Source organism: Hordeum vulgare, chromosome 3H, assembly GCF_904849725.1.
Source record: "Hordeum vulgare subsp. vulgare chromosome 3H, MorexV3_pseudomolecules_assembly, whole genome shotgun sequence".
NCBI lineage: Eukaryota > Viridiplantae > Streptophyta > Magnoliopsida > Poales > Poaceae > Hordeum > Hordeum vulgare.
This window is the reverse complement of record NC_058520.1, coordinates 572,148,854-572,154,638: the sequence shown is the minus strand read 5'-3', so window position 1 is coordinate 572,154,638 and position 5,785 is coordinate 572,148,854. Positions and strand designations below refer to the sequence as shown.

General features: G+C 44.1%; 1 pseudogene; it reads left to right on the top strand.

Moving 5' to 3' along the window:
- Nucleotides 1-1,518: 1,518 nt before the first annotated feature.
- On the top strand, nt 1,519-4,341 carry LOC123442067 (annotated as a pseudogene).
- Nucleotides 4,342-5,785: the final 1,444 nt, after the last annotated feature.

Sequence of the window (5,785 nt, the reverse complement as noted above, 5' to 3'; positions counted from 1 at the left end):
AAAATTTGTCAGTTCATCTGGTTAGTTTGAAAAAGACCACTGTACAAATTAGTCAGTTCGCGAGCAGTCAAAGGTATTCTGACGTGGCAGCCACGTAGCCGGGTTTTTTCATCCCGAATCGGGTTTGGCTTTATTTGATAAAACAAACGAGTTTGTAGCACAAATCTGATCACTCTACGAGTAATTTCACTCGTTAAGAAGCCAAACGAAATTACAGCCACTGCGGTAGGAACCTACAGAATCTGAGAGCGACCGAGCAATGGAGCCTCCCCCTCCAGGACTGATGCGTGGAGCCATACTATCACAGGACTTCGCAATTGCTGTGACTTCCTCCGTGGACCCAGCAGGGTTGATGAGCAACCTAATCCTTTCTTCTGGGATCCCGTCGGGTACTCCAGCCATTCTACGAGGCGGCCAGACTACGGTGGTGTTTCTTTGCCGAGGACTAGACTAAAATGTCTGTTTTAGTCTCTAGGTAAAGAAACAGAAGAGACTTTTTTTTAAGAAACTATAAAAAGACTTTATTGAAGGAACTTTTTTCTTTAATCGCTCGGACTAAAAAAAAGTCTAATCTCTGAAAAAGAAACACCACATATATGTGTGACCGTCCCCTCCAGCAGATCAAGTGGAACCTGCATGCAAATACCAAGATCTAATACGAGATGTGCTCATCACAAAGAGCACACATGAAAGGGTCAAGATATATCTTGGAAGTTGGAAAACTAATTTTGCAACAAAATATTATGAGTCTGTACTGTCAGACAGAAGGATCAGCTCTCAGTTGCATGCGATTTGAGACTCATGGGGGACATGCACTGAAGGACAGGGATGTGAGTGTGCTACTTAAAGCAAGTACAATAAGGTATAGTCAGCAGGCTGTAAGGATTAAAATACTATATTTTTGTTGAGTTGGATGAGAGAGAAGAGGAGAGAGAAGGAAAACGGGCTCTTTGTGAAGAGTCAGCTTTAGCACGTGCTCCTAGGTGCTTTATAAGAATGAAAGGTGGGCCATATAGGATAAAAATAGTACTTTTTTATAGCTAACTATTGTACAAGCTACCTATAAGATGGGCTATAAGATAACTTATAGCCAGCATTGGCTATACTATTAACCATGCTCTTACAGGGCCATACGTTCTGAAGTCCTTGCTTTGGCTGGGGTTATCGCCTTCCACCCAGCAGTGGCCCTCCGTCGTCCCCCGGAGCCGGACAAGGCCACCGGGCAGCGCCATCAGCCTGCTGACAACCCCACCGTAGCGGTAGAATGCCTTTCCTTCCGCAGAAATAGGCCCTCTGTTGTCGTCGTCAAAGCTCCTGCAACCCATTCATGTCAGGTCCCCAAGAACCACTCCGTCAATGTACTACTGTATATGATTATGTTATGGTCGGCCCAGCAACAGGCTTACCGGATTGCGACGACGTCGCCACGGAACCAGCCGAGGCGACGTCGGTCCACTCAACCAGCAAGAGATTACAATTCACATGGGCAGGACTCGAAGGTGGGGAGCATGGCATGCGATGGCGAGGCCGGTGGAGCGTACGGGGAAGCCGAAGCTGAGAATGCCAGCGCCCACGGTCTTCACCACCGACCAGAGGCTGCTGGCTGGTCGTGCTCGGGCCATCATACACTGCAGCAAGCAAAGCAAGAGGGTGGGAGAGAGCAGATTAAGGGAGGAGCGGCACCGCAACAGAAATAGAAGAGAGCGCTATGGTGGAAAGGACAGTGGCGGTTTTAGGGGCTGTTTGGTTCCTAGCCACACCTCGCCACACTTTGTCACAACTTAACTTAGGCAAGTTTGACCAAGTTAGGTGGGTGTTTGGTTCTAGCCACACCTAAGACAAACATTTTTTTAATGAGTACTAAACCCCACATGTCATAGACACAAAAAGTGTGGCAAGATTTCCTTAGGCAAGCCAATGTGTGGCTAACAATTTGAGCAACTCAAATAAGGCAAGTGTGGCAAAAATAATATGGTAAGATATGACAAGGATAGTCACAATCCAAACAACCCCTTAGTTGGAATGGTTGGCATATGGAAGAGGCGTGCCAACTTTTTTGACTGCTCGGAGACACGCGCTACGGCTGTTCTGCGACAAAGCTGGCTTGGTGTCAGCGAGAGAATCTCCATAACTAGGATAGCTTACAGATAGCAGTTGGCACATGTAAATGGCTCAAGAAGCGACCAAAGCGGAGTAATAGTAACACGGTAGACACGCACAGTTAGAGCATCTCTAGTGGATGGTGTAAATTTGAACGTGTATATCTTCATATATACGTTCATATACACGTTGTTAAATTATACAAGTCCCAGTTTTTCAGTGGAACGTGTAGATTAGGACGTGTATATTTCAACGACTATATTTTCAAAAGGCTATATTTTCAACGGCTATATTTTCAAACGGCTATATTTTCAACGACCATATTTCTGATCTATATAAACCACCCCTATCACCTTTCTTCCAGCACACTTCTACCTGTGACTTCTCTTCTCACCTAGATTTCTCTATCAACTCTCACACAACACAATGAACACATCCACTTGGGACATGAGTTCTTCGTCATCTTCATCTCGCGACGATGAACTCATACTTGCAGCATTCGCCGAGTGCGAGGAGGAAGAGAGGAAGGACGCTCGACGCCATGGCGGTTCCAAGCATGGACGTCAGTCAATCGATCGAGGAAGAGATGCCGGATTTCTTCTTCTGTGAAACGACTACTTCAAAGAAGTTCCTCGCTTTCCCGAACATTTGTTTCGACGAAGGTTCGTAATTAGTACACTTCTCTACTTTGGTTCTTTTTTCATTTCCCTGTCTCATTTACTTTTTATGCATAGATTTAGGATGTCGCGTACTTTGTTCAACCGCATAGCTGGTGGTATACTTGAGCATGACTATGATGATTATTTTACGCAAAAAAGAAGTGCTTCTGGAGCTCTTGGGTTACATCCTCTACAAAAGATGACCGCGGCAATGCGGATCCTCACATATGGAATAGCAGGTGATGGTGTTGATGAGTACATCCGGTCCGTTGAGGCTACTAATTTAGAGTCTTGCAAGAAATTTGTGATCAAAGTTTGTGAAGTTTTTGGGGAAGAGTACCTGAGATCTCCAAATGAAGAAGACATTGCTAGGTTACTTGCAATAGGGGAGGAAAGAGGATTTCCCGGTATGTTAGGGAGCATAGATTGCATGCACTGGGGGTGAAAAAATTGCCCCAAAAAATGGCATGGCATGTTTAGAGGCCATGTGAACGAGCCCATTATGATCTTGGAAGCAGTTGCTTCACAAGATCTTTGGATTTGGCATGCTTATTTTGGTTTACCAGGGTCTCTGAATGATATAAATGTTCTTCAATGTTCTCCTGTTTTTACAAAGCTAGCCGAAGGCCACACTCCTCTAGTGAATTATAGCATCAATGGTCGTTAGTACACAATAGGGTATTATCTTGCAGATGGTATCTATCCACGGTGGGCAACATTTGTGAAGAGCATACCAGCTCCAACTAGCAGAAAGCATAAAACTTTTGCCAAGAAGCAAGAGGGGGCTAGGAAAGATGTGGAACGAGCCTTTGGAGTTCTGCAATCCCGTTTTGCCATTGTTCGTGGACCTGCTAAAGGATGGAAACATAAAGAAATCAGTATGTAATGAAAGCTTGTGTCATAATGCACAATATGATAGTTGAAGAGGAGCGACAAAATGGTCGACAAAGATGCACTTTTGACGCAATGGGAGAAAGAGTCACAGTCTCTCGTACTCATGCAGAAGAACTGAGCTCGTTTATTCAGATGACTCAACGGATTAGAAATTTCAATGAACATGATCAGCTTAAACTTGATCTAATTGACCATGTGTGGCAAAAGTTTGAAAACGAGTGATGTCCTAGTTATAAGTTTGTAATCCATGTCTTTGTAATAGATAAAAAAAAGCGTGTAAAATTGACAGCAATCTTAAAGTTCAGAAGTTTCAGTCCCGTGGCTGCCTATCCCTCCCGTCGCTGCCTCTCCCTCTCCCTCCCGTCGTTGCCTCTCCCTCTCCCTCCCGTCGCTGTCTCTCCCTCTCCCTCCCGTCGTTGCCTCTCCCTCCTCTGCCCAGGCCGCCGCCTCTCCCTCCTTTGCCCAGGCCGCCGCCTCTCCCTCCTCTTCCCAGGCCGTCGCCCCCTCCTCTGCCCAGGCGGCCGCCCCCTCCTCTGCCCAGGCGGGCGGCCCCTCCTTTGCCCAGGCCGTCGGCCCCTCCTCTGCCCAGGCCGCCGGCCCTCCTCTGCCAGGCCGCCGCCCTGCCCCTCCCGTCGCCAGATCTGGCTGCAGGGCGTGCGGCCCCTCGTCCCCGCCCTCCCGCTCATGAGCTCATACAGGGAGGAGTAGCGGAGGCGGGCGGGACGAAGCAGCCGAGCTCATGAGCGTGGCTTCGTCGTGGTTGTTTCAACGCCTCGTACCGTCGTGGCTTCGTCGTGGTTGTTTCCACCCCCGTTTTCACGAGCCGCTGGGAGTCGTTGGGCAGTAAAAAACTGCCCAGATCTTGTATATTTACTATACACGTCCATATAGAGGATCCACTCGAGATGCTCTTACCTGAGGCCTTTCAAAGGAGCTGGCTCTATGCTTAGACAACCTGGAGCAGTCCATAAGTTATGTATATAGAGAGAGAAGCAAAGATATAAAGTTACGCTCGAGCGTAAACAATCTGTACCGCGCGTTATATGTTGGGATACGCGCATGTGTATGCATGTGAGAGAGAACTTTATCTACAAGAAAGTGCGAATCTCGATGCAAACAAACGTTTCAGATAGCAACCACCCCAACTAGTGTTGATAGCAAATCATATATATATATATATATATATATATATATTCGTCACCCTGGGTGAGGAATAGTTATTCTTCACCCTCCTCTATTTTAACATCAATGCACCGTAATTTTACGTTCCGTTACGTAAAAAGAGACCGTAAAGAAAATATTCAATGTAATAATATTTTATGTCACGTAAAATTACGATCATAGAAAAATAGTGCAAAAAATACAATAAACTCAATTTGTTTTGGTATTGTGACCTATAATTTTGTTTTTCTTTTATCAAATTTTATGTAGTGATTTAATATAAATATAAATATTTATATTTTAAATGTAATTTATTTATAAATTGATCGTAAGATTATCTCGGGTGAAGAATAAACTATTCTGCACCCCGGATGATGAATAGAACTCACGATAATTTTACAAGTATTTCATAAATAAAATAAATTTGAAATGCAAATAGATACATTTATATTGATTAACTACGGAAAATTTGCCATAAGAAAACAAAAATATAGATCATAAGACCAGAAAAATCGCATTTTATGTATAATTTACACTATGTTTTTATGCTTGTAATTTTACGTGACATAAAATATTTTTTACAGTGGCTATGTATTTTTTTTTACGGTCTCTTTTTACGTATGAGATAAGATTAAAATTTAAAAAACGTAAAATTACGGTGTACTAATGTGAAAATAGAGGAGGATGAAGAATAACTATTCCTCAGCCAGGGTGACGAATAGCGCGACCCTATATATATATACTCTGTTAGACATCGAGGGTGAGGAATAAGTTATTCCTCTTATTTCTCACCCTGATCACGACGTAAATTTCTCATATCCATGAGGTAATTTTACGGTTGTTATTTCCCTCATGGAAAAGAGGTTTTTTTTTTGTCAGACCGTAATCTTATCTTTTTCTTTCCGGGTCGTAATCTTACCGCATGTAGTTTTCTTTTTTACCTTTCACAACCTGACCGTGAGAGATGGGAT